This window comes from Haliotis cracherodii, unplaced genomic scaffold (assembly GCF_022045235.1).
Source record: "Haliotis cracherodii isolate W230 unplaced genomic scaffold, xgHalCrac1.p SCAF_7, whole genome shotgun sequence".
Taxonomy (NCBI): domain Eukaryota; kingdom Metazoa; phylum Mollusca; class Gastropoda; order Lepetellida; family Haliotidae; genus Haliotis; species Haliotis cracherodii.
The window spans coordinates 63,023,473-63,046,962 of NW_027266330.1; the positions used below are offsets into that span (position 1 = coordinate 63,023,473).

General features: G+C 39.9%; 1 pseudogene; it reads right to left on the reverse strand.

Moving 5' to 3' along the window:
* Window positions 1–280: 280 nt before the first annotated feature.
* Window positions 281–9,862, reverse strand: LOC139449079 (regucalcin-like; annotated as a pseudogene).
* Window positions 9,863–23,490: the final 13,628 nt, after the last annotated feature.

Genomic DNA, 23,490 nt, shown 5'->3' on the forward strand with positions numbered 1-23,490 from the left:
AATGTACTACCACTGTATTATGTACTGTCACCGAACTTGCTGTGCAGTAATTTGTGTTGATTTTTAAACCTAGTTTACTTTGTTATACAATTGTTAATCGTATTCCACTTGTTTTTTGTTGGTTTCACACTAGGGTCTGTTGCGTACAGATTTCTGAGTTAACATACCGTTTCAATTTGGGAATCTACACGCAGCAACGTCTACAAACCAGTAACATGTATATATAAAACAAGGCCTTGTGTTTCGTTAGCTTTATTTTGCAAAAATCAGTCTCCCTGAATAAAACATTGAGATCAGATTTACAAATAGTTGAAAACATTTATCCTTGAAAATGCATTGAACGGGAAAACATTTAGCCAGAGAACATGTTAGCTTTGCGACCTCGAACTCCTAACCCTGTGACCTTGAAGACTGAGCCAGCCAATGGTGTTGCCTCCAGTTCTGCTGCGGTCATCAGGTACTTCGATGACGTGACGTAGAGGTCGGTGAAGTCGTCCCCGCCGAAACAACAGGAAGTAATCTTTTCACATGGGAACTTGACAGTTCGGATCACTTTTCCTGGATGGACAAACATATCATTACTTTCAACCAACTCAAATCATTTGCTAATATATTGAGAACATGTAGTTACCACTGTAATATGTGTATGACTTGTTTTGCCTGCTGCACTCCGCGAAATTCCAGATATATGACGGCGGTCTGTACGTTTGTAAACGTCAGGCCCAGACAATCGACCGATTAACATCTTGAGCATCGATCTAAAGAATATTGGGATACGATGACATGCATCAACAAAGCCACAGAGCCTGACCACCTGATCCCGTTAGCCGCCTCTTACAACAAATATGGGTTGCTGATGATCAATTGCAGCTTGTGGTTTCTCCCTGGTTTGTTCGTTGTTTAAAGCCACACTCAGCAATATTCCAGCTATATGACGGCGGTCTGTATATAATTAAGTCTGGATCAGACAATCCAATGATTGACATCATGACCATCGATCTACGAAATTGGGATCGATGACATGCATCAAAGTCAGCAAGCCTGACCACCCGATCCCGTTAGTCGCCTCTTACAGCAAGCATGGGTTACTGAAAACACATTCGAACCCGGATTTGACTAACGGGATCGTGTGGTCAGGATCATTGACATGGATAAATTGTGTGGATCGATGCTCATGATGTCTGGTCCAAAAGCGATTATGTTCAGACAGCCGTCATATAGCTGGGATATTTTGCTGGGTGCGGCGTTAGACAACAAACAAACATTCTTTTCCCAGCGCTATGTTTCGTCAACGTTTTGTTAGTAGATAGTCCAGCCCCGGAGTAAACCGAGCTTGTTTCTACCAACTGGTTGGCGTTAACGCCAATTCTGCCAGATTTGACATGGAACTGTGTGTTGGGTGCAAGATAAAATGAACTGTCATCATCGCAAATGTCTCGCGGGCGAACATTCTGATACAACTTGTACACGGCCACCAGACAACATTCTGATACAACTTGTACACGGCCACCAGATCACATTCTGATACAACTTGTACACGGCCACCAGACAACATTCTGATACAACTTGTACACGGCCACGAGACAACATTCTAATACAACTTGTACACGGCCACCAGACAACATCCTGATACAACTTGTAGACGGCCACCAGACAACATTCTGATACAACGTGTACACGGCCACCAGACAACATTCTGATGCAACTTGTACACGGCCACCAGACAACATTCTGATACAACGTGTACACGGCCACCAGACAACATTCTGATGCAACTTGTACACGGCCACGAGACAACATTCTAATACAACTTGTACACGGCCACCAGACAACATCCTGATACAACTTGTAGACGGCCACCAGACAACATTCTGATACAACGTGTACACGGCCACCAGACAACATCCTGATACAACTTGTAGACGGCCACCAGACAACATTCTGATACAACGTGTACACGGCCACCAGACAACATTCTGATGCAACTTGTACACGGCCACCAGACAACATTCTGTTACAACTTGTACACGGCTACCAGACAATACCCTGATACAATTTGAACACAGCCACCAGACAACATTCGTCCCCAGGTTGAGACCACACCTTGGGTGCCAGTTCACGGGGGTGATCACAGTGACATGTTTTTGACTGACTTTCCGAATACGGTAAATAGTCCTTTTTATCGGAATCAGTTATCAGTATGGCGTCGCCCCACTGCATGCGTCCATGGGCGTGGCCGACCGTCCACTTTAACAAGGTCATTTACTTTGACAGGTGTCAAATTGTCAGCCAAAGAACGCAGACGTAGTTTTGGATTTTGTAATTATGTTTATTGGAAACTGAAAATCATGTGAAATAAATGCTATGTTGAATATAATCTGAAATCATGTCGTTGATATGAAACCATGTTTCTGGTCTTAAAATTCGCATCTATGATATTGCAGCACGGGAAACTAAGAATGAATGCTTTGGGTTAATGAATGACCTCAATGAGAGAAAGAAAGCCCCACCGTCCAAAAAAAATGTATCTTTGTTTAACTGACCAATCAGCTTCAAGAATCACTAATTGCACATTGTGCAAATATCAAAATGATATATCATTTATTTTAGCCCGTAAGGGTAATAAGACAATGTGAGATCCAATCTTTGATAAATATTGGAAGATAGGCTTGCTTTTAGATGTTCAAATGTTCATGTGTCGCTCATATTTACACCACTTACCAGTCTCGGGGTCCAGTCGGACAACTTTCCCAGCGTCAAAACAGGCCACCCATAATTTCCCCTCCGTATCAACGGTCATTCCATCCGGGTAACCCAGATCTGGGATTTCAGTGGAGCTGAGCTGAGCTCTTGTTGCCTGGATAACACAAGATAATCCTGTACCAGCATGCAATTGAGGTAGTATTGTCTGTTTGCTCGTTGTTTAACGCCGCACTCAGCAATATTCCACCTACATGACGGCGGTCTGTAAAATAATCGAGTCTCGACTAGACAATCTAGTGATTGACATCATGAGCATCGATTCACGCAATTGGGATCGGTGTGTCAACCACATCAGCGAGCCTGACCACCCGATCCCGTTAGTCACCTTTTACGACAAGCAAAGTCGCCTTTTACGACAAGCATGGGTTAGTGAAGACCTATTCTACCCCGGATCTTCACAGGTCATTTGAGGTAGTAACTCCATTGGGTTCAGCAAAGAAAAAGCAATCAATTGATCCGTATTTACTACACTTTAGCCACCGTTATGTCCACAATAGATCCATATTAATTACACTTTAGCCACCGTTATGTCCACAATATATCCATATTTACTACACTTTAGCCACCGTTATGTCCACAATAGGTCCGTATTTACTACACTTTAGCCACCGTTATGTCCACAATAGATCCGTATTTACTACACTTTAGCCACCTTTATGTCCACAATAGATCCGTATTTACTACACTTTAGCCACCGTTTTGTCCACAATAGGTCAGTATTTACTACACTTTAGCCACCGTTATGTCAACAATAGTTCCATATTTACTACACTTTAGCCACCGTTATGTCCACAATAGATCCGTATGTACTACACTTTAGCCACCTTTATGTCAACAATAGATCCGTATTTACTACACTTTAGCCACCTTTATGTCCACAATATATCCGTATTTACTACACTTTAGCCACCGTTATGTCTACAATAGTTCCATATTTACTACACTTTAGCCACCGTTATGTCCACAATAGATCTGTATTTACTACACTTTACCCACCGTTATGTCCACAATAGGTCAGTATTTACTACACTTTAGCCACCGTTATGTCCACAATATATCCATATTTACTACACTTTAGCCACCTTTATGTCTACAATAAATCCATATTTACTACACTTTAGCCACCTTTATGTCCACAATAGGTCCGTATTTACTACACTTTAGCCACCGTTATGTCCACAATATATCCATATTTACTACACTTTAGCCACCGTTATGTCCACAATAGGTCCGTATTTACTACACTTTAGCCACCGTTATGTCCACAATAGATCAGTATTTACTACACTTTAGCCACCGTTTTGTCCACAATAGGTCAGTATTTACTACACTTTAGCCACCGTTATGTCAACAATAGTTCCATATTTACTACACTTTAGCCACCTTTATGTCCACAATAGATCCGTATGTACTACACTTTAGCCACCTTTATGTCAACAATAGATCCGTATTTACTACACTTTAGCCACCTATATGTCCACAATATATCCGTATTTACTACACTTTAGCCACCTTTATGTCTACAATAGTTCCATATTTACTACACTTTAGCCACCGTTATGTCCACAATAGGTCCGTATTTACTACACTTTAGCCACCGTTATGTCCACAATAGATCCGTATTTACTACACTTTAGCCACCGTTATGTCCACAATAGATCCGTATTTACTACACTTTAGCCACCGTTTTTTCCACAATAGGTCAGTATTTACTACACTTTAGCCACCGTTATGTCAACAATAGTTCCATATTTACTACACTTTAGCCACCTTTATGTCTACAATAGATCCGTATGTACTACACTTTAGCCACCTTTATGTCTACAATAGTTCCATATTTACTACACTTTAGCCACATTTATGTCCGTAATAGGTCCGAGCTAGCTGTCTATCGTAAGAAAGTGGTATCTGAGGGCATTTCGTGCCCAAAATGTATTGTCAGAAATCTGGGATGAGTTTGTTTTAGGGAAGCTGCTTACATCAAAGGATTATCATGAGTAGCTGGAGACAATTTGGGATCTCACATGTTAGGTCATTTGTGGAAAACCTTCACGTTACATATTGCTGTCCATCCTCTTGTATTACAAAGACAAAACTTTGAAGAATCTGAAGGGTCAGCTAAAGGTTATAGGAGAGCAATTGAAATCAACAAGTACTCAGTTGAAATTCTCTTGGTGAGTGAGTGTCAACTTTCAAATAGTCAACTTTCCTTTGATCAGCTCCAGCCTTTGGTGTTTACATTTCACAACTTTTGAGATACAATCGCGCATGCCCTTTTTACCAAGATTTCAAAGAGCGTCATACGACTCTGTTTGATCAAGGTTATAACATTCAAGGTGTCCGGGGTAGAATAGGTCTTCAAGCAGCCCATGCTTGCCGTAAATGGCAACTATGCTTGTCGTAAGAGACGACTAACGGGATCGGGTGGTCAGGGTCGCTGGCTTGTTTGATTCAGTTATCGTTACCCAATTGCGTGCATCGATGTTCATGATGTCAATCACTGGATTGTCTGGTCCAGACTCGATTATTACTGAAATATTGCTGAGTGCGGCGTTAAGCAACAAACAAACAGAATTGATTTTAAAATATGATACATGTTGCAGATGAATGGGAAGATTAACTGCCCTGAAAACACCTTGAGATATTTGATGAAAGAGATACAGATGTTGTAGTATACACTTTTCATACACACTGTCACTCATGATTGTACTGTACTGTTTAACTGCCACATTAATTCTTACACATACTTTTGTTGCAGTCATTGCATTATCCCCAAATAACGAGCGCAAGGCAGGCAAACAGCGAGTACCAGACGCGAGTGTATAATGTATTTTGGTATGACGCCGCCAGGCAGGAACACAGCGAGTACCAGACGCGAGTGTATAACGTATGTTGGTATGACGCCGCAAGGCAGGAACACAGCGAGTACCAGACTCGAGTGTATAACGTATGTTGGTATGACGCCGCCAGGCAGGAACACAGCGAATACCAGACGCGAGTGTATAACGTATTTTGGTATGACGCCGCCAGGCAGGAACACAGCGAGCACCAGACGCGAGTGTATAATGTATTTTGGTATGACGCCGCCAGGCAGGAACACAGCGAGTACCAGACGCGAATGTATAACGTATGTTGGTATGACGCCGCAAGGCAGGAACACAGCGAGCACCAGACGCGAGTGTATAATGTATTTTGGTATGACGCCGCCAGGCAGGAACACAGCGAGTACCAGACGCGAGTGTATAACGTATGTTGGTATGACGCCGCCAGGCAGGAACACAGCGAGTACCAGACGCGAGTGTATAACGTATGTTGGTATGACGCCGCCAGGCAGGAACACAGCGAGTACCAGACGCGAGTGTATAACGTATTTTGGTATGACGCCGCCAGGCAGGAACACAGCGAGTACCAGACTCGAGCGTATAACGTATTTTGGTAAGACGCCGCCGGGAAGACGCTCTCAACACACCAGGAAGCCCCAGAGTCTTACAATGGTGAGAGAAGAAATTACATGGTAGACTAGAATATCGTTACCCACTAGATGTGAGTGTGTGTGTTAGTATGGTGTTACGCCGCATTTAGCAGTATTCAAGCAATATCACGGCGGGGTACACCAGAGATGCGCTTTCAACATGTGGGGAATGTGGGGAATCAAATTTGCAGAATTTACATGCAGCTGCATCATTGGGACACTGAACAACACACAAGACAGAACGTGTACCCTGGTTGCTGGGAGTGCCAGAGTCTACTTACTGATGGCCCCAGCTGTGATGTCAAAGTCGAAGGCCCAGACCTGCCTGGGGATGGAGTCGATGTAGTACATGACGCTGTTGTCGTCAGTCCAGTCCATGCCGTTGCTGATGGTGATGTTACTGATGTGTTTTTTGACGCTGCCATCACTATCCAGGCTGTACAATGAGCCCTGAAGCTTCGGCCACGTGTTGGGGTCAGGAATACCCTTGCCACAGACACACGACCCTTGGTAGAAACTATCAGGTAGTTATTCTTACATATAATATCAGACCCGTGAAGATCCGGGTGGAGATTAGGAGATCCAATTGCTTGGATCGATACTCACAATGTTATTTACAGATCGCCATCATATAGCTGAAATACTGATGAGTACGGCGTTTAATGACAAACAAACAAACAAACAAACATATAAATAATATCAAATGTACTCGCTTTTTTAATAAAGCACCTTGTCTGAAAGATCGCTGCACCTGTGTAAGCTTGCATTTGGTGTTACGGGAGTTGGCCAATTGAAATTGGTCTGTATAATACATTATGAGTAGTCACTATATGGCTGAAATAACACCGTTGCGACGATAATTTTTAACTCACTCACTCATAATGAGTAAGTAAGTTTTAGTTTTCACCGCCTTGGGTGAGTGGGTGAGTGAGTGAGTATTGCTTTACGCCGCATGAAGCAATATTCCAGCAATATCATGGCGGGGGACAGCAGAAATGGGATTCATACATTGTACCCATGTGAGGAATCGAACCTGGGTCTTAGGCGTGACGAGCAAACGCTTTAACACCAGGCTACCCGATCATCCCTTTTTCCTTTTTGATTTTGAAATAAAAAGGCATTCAACAACCATTCCATGCATGCCTTTCAGCTGCAATAAAAAACAAACATTTTATCTAGCTCATCTAGTTCCTTTTCCATCCATCCATCCATCCATCCATCCATATATACATCCATATATACATACATATATACATACATACATACATAAATTCACTCACTACTAACTCACTCAACACGAGACACAAGAACGTGAACTTACCAATCCAGAGTCTACCGGAAGTATCCACTTTGCCGTCATTTAACATATTGGCGTCGGCCTCGACCTTCGCAATGCTGGTGACCTTGCATCTTTCCCTTGAGTCCACGAGGCCGAGGTCTGTCTTCTGACTCACCACAAAGCCTCCCTTCTGGCGGGGGATGATGACGCTCGCCACAGAGGCTCCACGCATGAAACACGATGACATGACAGTTCAGACTTGGCATGCACTGAGAACTAAAGAAGCGACTTAAAGGGAAGCTCGTGTTTGACGCCCGGAGATTGTTTGGCAATGCAGAGAACACACCAGGTTTTCAATGAAAATAAGGTGTTGACACTTCTTTACACAACACATACATATTTCTGTAATATTTCGATGTCCCGTTTTTTGTCTCATGAGTATATCTTGAATAAGGTTTACTTATCCTCAGCGGGTAAGGTTGAAATTGGGTTTAACGTCGCGTGCACGATTACTGCACTTATAAAGCGACGTGCATGCACGTGTGTATGTGGCTGCTTGTACTAGTCCGGACTGATGCCGATTTATAGTGCTAGCTCACTGAGATACCATGCCGCAGTTTAACATGAATATCCCACTCAGACACAGTATACTGACTCCGAGCCGACGAGTCTTTGCTCTATCCCCTTAATGCCGAGCGCCAGGCAGGGTAACAACAAGTTTATTTTAACGTCTTTTGGTATGACCGGGGTTCGAACCCCGAACCTTCCGCTCTCCGGGCGGACGGGCGCTCTAAAACTTGACCACGGAGGCGGTCCGATCCGAAACGCATAACAGACAAATCGGATCATTTGAGGAAAACTGTATCACGCCTCACACCTTGTATCACTGGGGGAGTCGAGCAGTGACGGGACGAGTGAAGGCTCTAACCACAAGGCTACACCACTGTTCCTTTAATGCGATCTAACATTCCAACTCATCCCTGCGTCAACACTTAGTTCGCAATCTCATTAAATATCTGCAACTGTCGAAAATTGTCGGATGAAATGAATTGGCACAATCCGGGTTTGAGCTTGTCTTCAGCAACCCATGCGACTTAAGGGATCGGGTGGTCAGACTTGGATGATACATGTCATCGTATCTCAGTTGCGTAAAGCAATGACCATCATTGGATTATCTGGTCAAGATTCGATTATTTATAGACAGCAGCAGCTGGACTATTGCATCAAGAAAACATTGTGCACGCGAGCTGATGTATCAGGAGTGCTTATTTTCTAAAAGACTTGGCAACCGGACTCACCTCCAAGGTCTAGTCGGCTGTCCTCCCCTGTGACAGCGTTGCACTGTGGACGTCGTCGACGAACATGTCCACGTAGGACAGGCTCTGTATCGTGTCGTCCCAGTGGGGCTCCTGCCCCTGCTCAGTAGAATTCTTCACAACGACCTTGATGTACCGTGTGCCGGGAGCCACAAAGAAGTGCCAGTAAGCGTGAACCCAAGAGAGAGTTGGGTTACATAGACTGGGGGCAAGTCTCCCTCGCCAGATCCCGTATTACAGGGCAGTAGAAATACGGGAGGCCCCCAGCTGACCATCTGACTACAGAACTCTCACGCCGACTACTTGAGATTTTTTCAATGTTCTGTACTTTTTAATATCAAAATACATTTAGTGTTTGTCAGAAGAGTTAGTTACATACTTCATCAATTCTAAGTCGATTAAATGGTTTGTTTACGGTAGACGAAATTATATGACCATAGTGTCATTGCCAAACCCTTTAGTTCAATTCTAATCCAGACTGCACAATATCGGTGGAAATCATCATTACATCTCTAGTTTTTTTGGTACCTTTAACGAAGGCGAAAATATTGCTTTAGTGTGTCACATCATGTATGACGAACAATACCCAATACATTACTAAAAATACAACATCTGGCCGATTCCAATGACGGGCATTGCTAATTGTAACAACCTGTAAATACCTGCCATGGTCGATGAGACGCCAATTATGCATTTCAGATCGAAGTGCGGCGAGGGAGTTAAGAAAAGTAGAACTTGACATTAAATTAATGTACAAGCTTTTCAACTACTACGTATATAAAATCAAATCTAGGGAAGCTACATCTTTCTCAAAATCTAAGATCAGAGTAAGATTAAAAATGAACTTCATCTTCAACAGTATCACAATTACAGAATTTACAAAATCGTTCTTTAAGTGGAAATTTTAATGAAATTTATTTTGTTAAAGTATTTTTAACGTTTGTAGGTTTATGGGTAGGTAGGCTGTCAGATGAAGACAGTGCCTTCTCACGTGAGCAAATTCCGACCCTCTTTGATGTTATTGTTAGACATCGGGGAATTCGTAATTCGAATTGACAACGCAATCACGCAGCATACGGACGTTCATTGGGAAATGAAGGACTATTGGCTTGGTGGTGTTCATACAGGCGTGGTCACACGCTACTAACAATATTAACCCGTGAAGCGCCATGTTAGAATTGGTCTTCAGAAACCCATGCATGGCGTAAAAGGCGACTAACGATATTGGATGGTCAGACTCGCTGACTAAGTTGATGTATGTCATCGTATCCCAATTGTGTAGATCGATGCTCATGATGTTAATCACTGGATTGTCTGGTGCAGGTTCGATTATTTACAGACGCCGTCGTATAGCTGGAATACTGGTGAGTGTGGCGTTAAACAACAAACCAACAAATGGAGATCTCCAATCATGATTTATCACCATGCATTTGGTGTCGTCTACCATAAGGACGAGCGCAGAATTCTCTGGAATGCTGAGAACACCGCAATCTATAAGTACAAAGCTTTGAAATTCCTTTTGCCTACAACATTTGAGAGCATTACCCTATCGCATCCGCATTGTGCATTCATGCAATGGGCTTTTGACGTTCAATGTGTATTGTGCAGTGCAGTGCAGTGGACTATCTGCTTTGGACTTCATTGAGTCATTGTTTTGACATCCAGGCGAAATGAACGTTTTACTTGTTGTGGAGTCAAAAGTAAGTCTGATTAAGACAGAGGTCCGTTTAAGGAATATTATAACAGATGATAACACATGTGAATAGAAACAAAGTTCAAAGAACTAGTATTATGAATCATAGTACATTCGGCGCAACTGATATCGCCTTGTATTACAAATGCTGATGAGTCAAAGTCCTGCCTCGACAGATTCCAGTGTGCGCGGTAATATTTGTGAATGTAATATGTGTGAAGAAAATATGTCCATATTAGCGATAAGGTAGCTCAGTGTCTCAATCAAGTTTTGGCACGTCACGCCGAAACTGCCGAGCTCGATTCCTTTCATCGGGGTAATCTGTCGAATGAAGCCCATTCCTGCAGCTACCCCTCGCCGTGATATAGCCGTTGAAGCGTATAACACCATACACGTGTATTAAGTGCACTTATAAACTGATTTGAAAAACTATTTTCACCTTCCTTAACTATTTAGGCATAAAGTAACGTAAAAGGAATCGCTCTGTACATCGTTTGGATAACTATATAGCTTCTCTTTAACACGGGGGCTATCTGTGCAAACGTCCCTATTGAAATAGCTTATAAACTTAGTGGCACATTTTGGAGCCTCGCGTTTTTCGCATGGAAATAGTTTAAAAAACGGGTTTGAAATATTATTTTCTCCCTCCTTGACTGTTCATGTATAACATAACGTGAAAGGAGTCGCTCTATACCCCCGTTTTTACACTGGGGAGGTTATCTGTACAACGTCCCTTTGGAAATAGTAGTGACGAATCGGGGAGCATGGAAAGAGTTGAAAATACAGGTATGAAACAGTATTATCTCCTTCCTTCCATAATATATTTTACTGACATCAGATAATATAACATAACATGAGAAAATGTAATATTCAAATAAATTATTATCTGTAACTTATTTTAACCTACAATGATGTATTTTACATACAAAGAACAATAGATACTCATTTCCACTGCGCATAGGATAAAGACTAAACCGAAACGCCCTGCACCCCACCGTCATTCAACACGTATTGTCCCTGACATTAAGGTTACGTGGAGTACTCTTCTTTGTGAAATTATAATATTTTCCGTTTCACATTTGAGCACATACTAATCGAAAACCATTTGAAACCCATTTTAAACAAAACCCTGGACATATTATATCCTCGAACATGACGCAAAGAAACGCCTCTATTTTAATAAATTACTACAAACTAACACGTGACAATGTACATGTTTCCCAAAGTGGCATTTTGAAAACAAATCCTGCTTCCAAGAGAGGGTATAGAGGGAGTCCTTTAAAGAAATGTTATGGCTTAATGGTCGAGGAAAGAGATTATACTATCTCAAACCCGTATTTTAAACTATTTCCATGCGAAACATGCGAGCCTCCCAGATGTGCCACTAAGTTTTCAGGCTATTTTCATACGGACGTTTGCATAGACAACACCCTGGGGTAGAGGGAAGCTATGTAGTTTCCAAGACAGGATATTGCGCTACTCTTTTTACTTTATTTTATGCCTTAACGAGTAGTAAAGTGATAATAATATTTCAAACACGTATTTCCATGCGAAACATGCGGGGCTCCCACATGTGCCACTAAGTTTTCAGGCTATTTCGAAAGGGACGTTTGGATAGAGAAAACCCCGGTGTTAAAGGGAAGAAATATAGTTTCCGAGACAGGTTGCAGAGCGAAATGAATAACAACATGCATAAGATCAATTTTACAGGTTGGGAGTTATGCAGAAGAAGCATATGATGTGACTGTAATTTTGTTGACTTTACTACTAAGATAATCGTGTTTACCCTTGGAAATATATTTCTTTACCAATGTGTTGTATTTAACTTACATTTAATGGTAATATGCAACCATGTTTCTTATTTTGTTTCAAATGAAACTTTGATCATTGGTAACATTATATAACATTTGTAAAAGACGGGCATACAAAAGAACTACAGAAAGGTCAAACTACTGATCCTATGAATCATATTATATAAATTAGCTTCAAGCAATGTTATGCTCATTTGGTTTAAAATATTATTTGATGAGGAACAAATGCACGAAAAAACAAGAACACACTGATATATATCTTTACTTTCTATATGGCTTTACCTTTTTCATTTGGCACGCTTGATGATATAATAGGTGGAACTAATTGAAGATGATATTGTATAATGTAAATGCATTCCCAGCCGGAAGTAACAAAAGTGTCGTCTGTTACAGACAGCTTGCAGATTAATTAACCAGCCGTCCTCGTCTTTATCAGTTAGGAAGTGGGAGATCTGTTCATGTGGACCTTCACTGAAGGGATTCGTTCCGGGACCGCGCTACGGTTTATTTGGGGATGTGGTATCAGATTACAAAAGTGCTGTCATCATTTGGCCTTGACGTGTTGACGGGAGACTGGCGTGGTGAAACAGAGCAGTGAACTAAAATGTACCTAAATATAGGTGGCTAGAGGGGTTGGTGGTGGGGAAATTAAAGGAAACATAATTCAGGAGATCTTAACTGTTTGGAGAATATTTGTGAAAGAGTTCAATCTAACTATAAACCCCCACAGTATAGACTTTCTTGGTCAAACTCCTCTCACGGTATTTACTTTTGAAACAAGAATATTATATGAACAGGGTGTTATATACTACCTATACTACCTATTTAACATGTGAATAAGTATAATATATGTGAATAAGTACTATAATAAGACACAACAATGTTATCAATGCTTTGGGAAAAGCCTGTGTAAGTCTATGTCTCCTGACCCCCGGTTCTATCAGATAAGGGTCAGTCTCGCCACAACAGAGCTGTTGCTGAAAGGGGATTATAAAAACAATAACACAGAAATGTGGGTTAGCTCACTGGCACTTTTTACTGGCACATGTGCCGATCAGTGCCGAAGTTAGGGCTATTATAGCCCATAATTGAACTAGCGCTTAGTTGGCAATCAAAGAATAATTTTACATGGTTTTATTTTTTTAAATATAATTTGATTTAAGACGTTTGGAAAATGAAAATAAATACATTTCATAGGATAGACTACTGCCTATGGGTATCTAAGACATCGTATCCTGGAAAATAAATAAATTTGATTTTATTGTCACAAATTTAATGTCTTACATTTGTTACCTCAGTCGTTTATTTTTACACAGAATCACCGTGCCACATATTACCTTTCACAAACTGTTGCAAGGATGAAAGATGGTTACATAGAAATAATCAAATTTAACTTTCTTTTGCCCCTCACAACATTTATGTAGGGTTAGGTTTAAGTTGCTTATGGGCAGGAATCGTCCCTCAGGTAAACGTGCTCCTCACAACATTTATGTAGGGTCAGGTTTAAGTTGCTTACTGTTAGAAATCGTCCCTCAGGTAAACGTGCCCCTCACAACATTTATGTGGGGTTAGGTTTAAGTTGCTTACGGTCTGGAATCGTTCCTCAGGTAAACGTGCTCCTCACAACATTTATGTAGGGTCAGGTTTAAGTTGCTTACTGTTAGAAATCGTCCCTCAGGTAAACGTGCCCCTCACAACATTTATGTAGGGTCAGGTTTAAGTTGCTTATGGGCAGAAATCGTCCCTCGGGTAAACGTGCCCCTCACAACATTAATGTAGGGTTAGGTTTAAGTTGCTTACGGTCTGGAATCGTCCCTCAGGTAAACGTGCTCCTCACAACATTTATGTAGGGTCAGGTTTAAGTTGCTTATGGGCAGGAATCGTCCCTCAGGTAAACATGCGCCTCACAACATTTATGTAGGGTCAGGTTTAAGTTGCTTATGGGCAGGAATCGTCCCTCAGGTAAACATGCGCCTCACAACATTTATGTAGGGTCAGGTTTAAGTTGCTTATTGGCAGGAATCGTCCCTCAGATCATACAGAGTTACTTTTGTCGGTTGAAACACTAGCAGGATATGCGCATGCTATCGCAATGGCCATGACATTTACGACGAGTACAGCGTCTGAAATATATAGCGGCTTCAGGGGAGAGAGAGCACTGTTAAACCCTTGAGTAAAAATATTTTTTTACATTATGGGTTAATATCGTACATATCGTCCCTTATTGTAAAAGATTCATAAAAAACAAAGTTTGATTAGAAATAAAGGGTAAGTTTTGCTATTTGCACATTTTTTGTTGTTTTTGCCGGGTTTCTTGTATTCATTCGTAATAAGAGACAGCCCGAGAAACTGACTTTTCTCAGAACAAGAGAGGTTATAATAAGAATATCAGGCTTGTTACTGAGGACATGCCAGCTACTAATCTGGGAGGTGATGAGCATCAGATCGCGACTCAAGTGGAACATCGTCAGCTGTGGATCAGGAGCGGGTGCTCCCGTCAAGGTCGAAGGTTAACTCAGCCTTAGGGTGATAACGGGGTGGCCAGGGCTGTTATAGCGAGTCAACCGGCAAAAGCATATCTAACATTGAAAGGAATTTGGCAGGTTTGACCAATAAAATGTCAGATATTGGCTTTGTTTCTCTTGTATGATATTGTTGCTTTATATGTAACGTAGTCAATAGAAAATTACTTGAGTAACATTTTTATAAAAATATAAACTTTTTTTGTTCAGTTGTATTCGGGAGGGATACTTCTTTTGATAAAATATTCACTGGTAAGATGTGTTGTTGATGTTCGATACGGATAAAATGCTATTACCATTCTGTTTGATAAGAGTATGTTTGGTTTCAGTAGAGATACATTATGTGTACTTACATATATCCAACCGGAAAATCGACCTGGTATAATAACAAATACTGACAAAATTGGGAAGACAATTTGCTGTATTTTCTATTGAGTACACTGGAAGAGTTTAACGCCGTACTCAGCAATATTCCAGCCATATGACGGCGATCTGTAAATAATCGAGTCTGGACAAGACAATCCAGTGATTGACATCATGAGCATCGATCCACGCAATTGGGATACGATGACACCATCAACCAAGTCAGCGAGCCTGACCACCCGATCCCGTAAGTTGCCTCTTACGAAAAGCACAGTCGTCTTTTACGGCAAGCATGGGTTGCTGAAGACCTATTCTACTCCGTATCTTCACGGGTCCATTGTGCTTGGAGACATGAACAGCAGAACCGGCGTGACGCTGGACTATGTGGAGAACGATGCTATTCACTATGTAGAAGGTAATGATTACTTAGTAAATTTGTTTTACACAATTTGAGATGGAAAGATGTTATTGTGATAAATTACTAAAGAACTTTGGAAAAACTCTTTTGGATATGTGTTAAATTCTGAACATATATATTGTGAATGGAAGATTTGGAACTGACTATCAAATCGGTGACTGAACATTTACTGGTCATTAAGGGTGTAGTGTGATACTCGTAGATTATGTTTTAGCATCGAGTGATATGTTCTCCGATGATGATGATGAATGTCTCTGTGAAAAATATGAACGATGCCATTATTTAAATGCGTTCAGAAAAACAAAAGATAACCCATACCTTATTAAGTATAACAGTGTTTGCAATGAATACAGATAACTATGTACAATCAAGAAGGACCAGTTTGCACAATTTAAAAGGATGGACCTAGAAAATGCAGCAGCGGTAGACTCTAAACATTTCTGGGACATCATAAAGCGTGTGTCTGGAGGACCACAACGACCCAACCCTATTGATATACAAGACTGGGGGACTATTACTCGTCTGTATTCTGAACAGATGGGTATTTAGGATGATGTTAGTGAGGTAGAGGACATAGAACTGACAATTGACATATTAGATTCCCCAATCACCAGATCCGAATCTTTTGAAAGCATCAGTGCCAAGAAAAATAATAAATCAGCAGGTCTTGATGACATTCTTAGTGCATATCTAAAATGTTCACCCGCTGTTATGATACCTTATTTAGAAATAATATTTAACAGCATTTAATGCCCCTGAATGTTTGGCTACTGGGGTAATTATCCCACTACATAAGAAAGGGAGGCCTCTGTTCCTACAGAGTGATAAGCCTCCTGAGTATCCTCAGTAAAGTTTTTACATCTATTTTAAACAGAAGACTTGTGTATTGGGCTGCAACACCTGATAACATATCTGAATGTCAGTTCGAAAGGTTTCGAAAAGATTCTTCATCTATTGATAACTGTTTTGTCATAAATTCTGTCATTCAGCGTAATTTATTCATATATTTCTACTTCTAATTGCGAAAGACCTTATTGTGTTTGTCAATACCATCAACAACTGACAAATGAATATCTTGCATGGTTTCTATTGTAAATGGGGTGGTTTATAACGTTGTGAAAAACGGTATCATGATGGACATGCGGTTGAAGTAGTTACTTGATACAGTAATCTTGGTTTGTATTTTAGCAATAGATTACCGATGTCGAATGTTTTAAATAATATTCCAATTCAGGCAAGAAAGGTGTTCCTGGTCCTGTTGATTAGTATACATTCCTTGAAACCATACTCGCCTCACTTTCACTTCAAATGTTTAGATACAAATATAACATCAATACTTGTATACGGGGCTGACAATTTGGGGTTCAGAGATATGGTAGAATTGAGTATGGTAGATGTTCTATTCAGCTGCTTCCGTTTCATTTCACGTGAAAACTATTTCTCACACTTTAGAAATTGAACGTGGACGATATTTCAGTATTCATCGTGAATTAAAAGACAATGTAAAGCTTGCAACCTAAACCATATTGGAAAGGAATATCACTTTTTGTTAATTTGTCCATGTTATAGCAATCTTAGGCAAAGTTTCAATAAATCAAAATTTTACATCTTTACAAATATTCTGAAGTTTAATACACTACTGTCATCGCAGTATTATCATTATGAATACAGCAAAGTACTTGCTTTACGCCAATGCTGTAAGAACACAAATACTCCAATTTGATAACATGCTATAAAGTTAAAACTGCATTTTTTAAAAACAAATGCAAAGGAATGTGTTGTATTTTACACTGTTTGCACCTAAATTTTATTTCGTTTAATACAAAAAGGCCCATGACCTACAAGTACTTAATACAGTGGAGACCAATTATTCGTAATATAATATATTCTTCCTTTAACTTTACTTTGCGCGTTTACTCAGGAACAACATATAGTAGAGCCATGGGACATGTGAAAGTGCACAACATCTTTCATATTCCAACAACCCCTCAACAATGACAACCTCGTCGTTATTTCCAGGTTTTTTAATGGGTCGTTACTGACGTGACGACGGATTTTCTTACATCTTGGTACAAAGGAGTATCTAGGGACACTATGCAATATGACTTTACTTACGTTACTACCTTTCCATGGCAACGGAAAGAGCACCTACAGAGCTGTAGATATTCAGAGATTTTGTTCAAATTTGGTGTTTAGGTACAATGTCGTTCAGGACTCAACCGAATAGGTTTTTCTTACAATCATGGCAATATAACCGAGGCATCTGATTGATAAAAACTTAGTTGTTCGATTTCGTTAAAAGATATTTAGATATACTTTTGCACACAAAGCACATTTTATTACAATAACAACGGATTGGAGTCCTCTGATTGGTCGAAAGTTAGATAGTTAACCCTATTTAAGATTATTTTCCCATACTAATAAGTCCTCTTTGTGAAACTAGGTGTGGATGATCAGCACAACATACAGTAATATAACCTCATTCAGAAATCCAAGATGGTCTCACAGTCTCCATTTTGTAATTTACAGAAATTCCTTTTGAAATCCCTCGTGAATATCATCTCATTAGATTATTAGTCTAGTGTACCCCTGCAACGACGTTAGGGTGTAATGGAATCAGCGTGTCTGTCTGTGTGACGGTCTGTCCGCAGAAAATAACTTTCCGGATAATTCCTTCTGAACTGAATGACTGATTTCAATTAAACTTTGTACACGTGGCCGCTTCAACATGTTGTTGGGCACATTGCAATTGTGTTTCTTTTTCTTTTGGGCGGAGTTATTGCCTTTTATTACTTCGTCATTTCAATTTGTCTGGACAACTTCTAAACTACTACATCAATTTCCTTCAGATATGTAAGTAGGTGTAGCTGTACACTGTGGGACATGCCTTCATTAATTTCCCATAAGACAGTTCCAGTTAGCTTACTTTTAATTCATATATGCACGATGTCCGAAAGTCTTATGTGACGTATTGCCATCCGACTTTGTACGGCTTGCGCCATCTGTCATGCGAAATCTATTCACAATCCAATACGATATATTCATAGATTATGTTGAAAGATAGCATTTACAGCTCACCTGGTCAGTTTATATCAAGACAAAGTAACGACTAATTAAATCTGCGAAATTTCATGAATGTTCGAAAAGTATTATTTTATAGTGATAACCCTAAATGTAAAAAAAATATTATCTATCACTGCAACCCTAAATGTAAAACGTTTTACATTAAGTGAGTGGGTGAGTATGGTTTTACGCAGCTTTTAGCAATATTCCAGCAATATGACGGCGGGGAACACCAGAAATCGGTAACACACATTGTACCTATGTCGGGAATCGAACCTGGCGTGACGAGCGAACGCTTTAACCACTAGGCTACCCGACCACCCCTTTTTACATTAAGAGCATTTTTACATAAAGAGTTGTAAGAATTGTGAACGCGCAACCTTTAATGTAAAATATTTTTACATTTAGAGTAATTTTTACATTAAGGGTTGCCAAAAGGCTTCCCCCTTATAATAAATAAGATATTGACATACCTGTGAATAATAACTATGGTATGGTTATACCTTCATATAATAACTAAGGTATTGCTGTACCTGTAAATAATAAATAAGATATTCATATACCAGTGTATAATAACTAAGGTATTGATATACCTGTATATAATAACTAAGGTATAGATATACAGAGAATACTATATATTTTATTCATTACCCATGCAAAATATGTACTGAAGCGCAAAAGAAACGTCACCCCAAGTAACATTGTATGAAACGTTGTCATTTAAATATCTTTTTTGTCGAAGTTTCTATAATTTAACATTACCTTGTCCTTAAAAATGAAATTTGGTGATAAAAAAACAAAGCAGAATACAATATAACCTATCGACCAAATGGATCACGGCAGCGGCCATGGTAACCCGATACAAGTGAGTTCTGTTGTTTTGATGCTTGTGTTGTTTAGAGAGACTCGTGGGGTGGTCCGAGCATCATGGTGTGGGGTGGAATTGGTCTTGCACAGAGGGTCGACCCCGTGGTCTTCCAGAACATCGGTCTAGGGAGAGGCAATGGTGTCACAGCAGGTCGGTACATTGATCAAGTCATTGGGCACGTCGCCGCAACCACGAGTTTCAGCATAATAACGCCCGTGCCCACACTGCGAGAGCAACAAGAGACTTCCTCCAGCAGATTGGCATCAGAACCATGCAGTGGCCGCTCTAGTCCCAATTTAAATCCCATTGAGCACCTGTGGGACGAGATTCAAAGACGGCTGAGTGACGTCCGACCAAGGCCGACAACTGCAGCTGAACTGCGTCAGGCATTCCTAAGAGTGTGGGCTCAAGTGCCTATGGCCTTCATCAACCGCCTCATCCATTCCATGTACCGACGTTGCCCGGCAATCATCAATGCACACGAGATACTGACTTGTGATGCCATTTTCTCAGACACTGGTGTTGTGTTTCACTGTAAGAACATTTGACACTTTAATTTCAACCCTGATGATCAGTTTTGCCAAGTTTCACCTTTTTAATATGTTTCAAAGTATGTTTACAGTATTTAGACAAATAAGGTTTTTCATTTTTCTATCCATGGTGACGTTTCTTTTGCGGTTCAGTATATTTAAGTGTAAATACATAGACAGTTTCTTTCGTTGACATATCAAACTGAAACCGTTTGCAAATCTGGTTGTGCTTGAACATTGATATATGCCTCAAAATGGGCACTGTTGACATTTCTATGCATACGCATAAGCAACTTGTTCCGATGACGGCATTAACGCTCAAGATCGCTTTAAAGAATTATTTCAACTGATCGTAATTCAAGCGCCATGTTGTTAGTACGCACGACCCCTGTAAGAAAATCTAAAAAGTCAATTAGCGCCGCGCTTTGAATATCGGACAAACAGTCGGCACACGCCCTGCCGGGGTTCCCGGCTGTGCAATAAAATATTTGCGGTTTCCTTGATCTATCAGCTGAATTTATATCCTGTCCGTACCATTTGGAAGAAAGAAATCAGAATGCTCGCCCAAAACATTCGTGTTAATTATACGACCCGATACTGAAGACGTTAAAATCAACAAACTCAAGTATGCTTGCATGTCAGTGACAGCTTCGAACGAAGTGTAAGGTCATCATCTGAATAAGCAAAGATAACTGTGATCTACTCACAGCGTTTTCCGCTTGGGAATGTTATTGTTCTCATTTGGGATGTTCTGGGCCACAAAATCAGAATTCAGGCACTCTTCCACGGATTTGTAAATAATGTATCGATTATAAGATGTATGTGGTAGCTCTGTGCATAACTAATACAGAATGCCAAGTTGATGCGTGTGACAATCCCGTTTGGTTTTTTAAGCGTGTGTAAGTGTCTCTCGCTTTCGTGAGATTACTTCAGTTCTGCATAGTTGCAAACTGAATGACGAAATAAGTAGTTCCAGTGTGACAGAGGTCACGGTTATCCAATCAAAACGACTAAAACGAGGTCAACCCTGTACCTCACACGTGTACCATCTGTATCTTTACCGCGTGGGTAATAAATCTGTATATAATCAATAAGGTATTGAAAAAACTCTCTATAATAACTAAGGTACTGATATACCTGTGTATAATAACTAAGGTATCAATATACCTGTATATAATAACTAAGGTAGTGATATGCCTGTGTATACTAACTAAGGTAGTGATATACATGTGTATAATAACTAAGGTATCGACATACCTGTATATAATAACTAAGTTAGTGATATGCCTGTGTATACTAAGGTATTGATATGCCTGTGTATACTAACTAAGGTAGTGATATACATGTGTATAATAACTAAGGTATCGACATACCTGTCTATAATTACTAATGTAGTGATATGCCTGTGTATACTAAGGTATTGATATACCTGTCTATAATAACTAAGGTAGTGATATGCCTGTCTATAATAACTAAGGTAGTGATATGCCTGTCTATAATAACTAATGTGGTGTAAACCTGTCTATAATAACTAAAGTAGGGATATAACCGGTATATAATAACTAAGGTAGTGATATATCTGTATATAATAACTAAGGTATTGATCTACCTGTCTATCATAACTAAGGTATTGATATGCCTGTGTATAATAACTAAGGTAGTGATATACATGTGTATAATAACTAAGGTATTGATATACATGTGTATAATAAACAAGGTATTGATATACCTGTCTAAAATAACTAAGGTATGTGTATTATAACTAAGGTATTGATATACATGTGTATGATAACTAAGATATAAGTATACCTGTGTATAATAACTAAGGTAGTGATGTACCTGTCAGAGGTATAATAACTAAGGTATTTTTGTACCTGTCTATAATAACTAAGCTATTTTTGTACCTGTGTATGATAACTAAGGTATTTTTGTACCTGTATGTAAAACTAAGGTATTTTTGCACCTGTATATAATAACTAAGGTATTGATATACCTGTCTGTATTTAATAAGGTATTGATACACCTGTGTAGAATAACTAAGGTATTGATACACCTGTGTATATTTACTAAGGTATTGATATGTCTATAATAACTAATGTATTGGTGTACCTGTCTATAATAGATAAGGTATCGATATACCTGTGTATAATTACTAAGGTATTGGTGTAGCCTTGACCTTTGACCTTCTACAATCTTTAACAACTGCAAATGTCCTCTGAAATATTGTGCCACGGGTGTAGAGCAACGTTTTAGAAAAGTGAGCTTGAAATATTCCTGTATCCAGTATTCATGGATTACATTATTAATTTAAAAAACAAAAGATATCAACAGGCATTCCAAACTGAAATTTATTTGACAGAAATTCTCATAAGTGCCATCATTTAGGAGATAAACCTTCTGTATTTCCAATGCCATTCTACCATGACCGGTACAAGTTGGAACTTGTCGAGGTGCTATGTTTGGTCGAGTGAGCAGGACACTCCATATATGAAAGATGGATTCCATTTGGAGGGTGGAAGGCTACATATTATAGCAACATAAAAAAATGACAGAAATCACACATGTATAACCATTTCTCTATTTATTCAATTCAATATATCTGACGTTTAAATTTCAAATACTATCTAAATGAGATGAGAACTTCAAACAGAATTTGAACAAACCCATCCACACTACAGTCATAATACACTCGACCAAGAGCTTTTTCACAGCGAAGTGAAGCCGCTGACAAATGTCGGGCAATGTAAAATATACACTTGAAAATTGTATTTTACCAAAACATCACAAACGTTGTCAAAACGTTACCACCCTGAAAAAAGTCGCCCAAACACTTCACACTTTAGACCATCGGCGAATAACCATTTCTTGTTTGTTTCATGTTTAGTCACCATCAAACATGAGTGTATACTTTCTTTTGTCCGGCAGTATATCTATCACTGAAACATGTCAACCCTCGAGTCTGGGCCTGACAAGCCACGCAACAAAAAAACCCAAGGCACTGGTCTTCACCACGGGATTCAAACTACATGAAATCAAACTTTCTGGCTTGTTCATAATGTATGTGTTGCTGTGAACTGACATAAGTGAAAGTGTTTAGTGCTGTAGTCACCAGATCAAGAATCAAGTCAAACCATATCTATAAATAATCACATCAAGGCCAGGAATCAAATGTTAGTAAAGCTGGTGATGGGAGGAGTTGTGTTGTTGTCACCAGATCAAGAATCACGGGGGAGCTGGCATTACACTCAGATAGCAGCCTGCATGTATGTGTGTGTGTGTGTGTGTGTCTGTCTGTGTGTGTGTGTGTGTATGCGTGAGTGTCTCTGTGTGAGCGTGTGCGTGAATGTCTGTGTGTGTGTTCGCGTGAGTGTCTGTGCGTGTGCGTGCGTGAG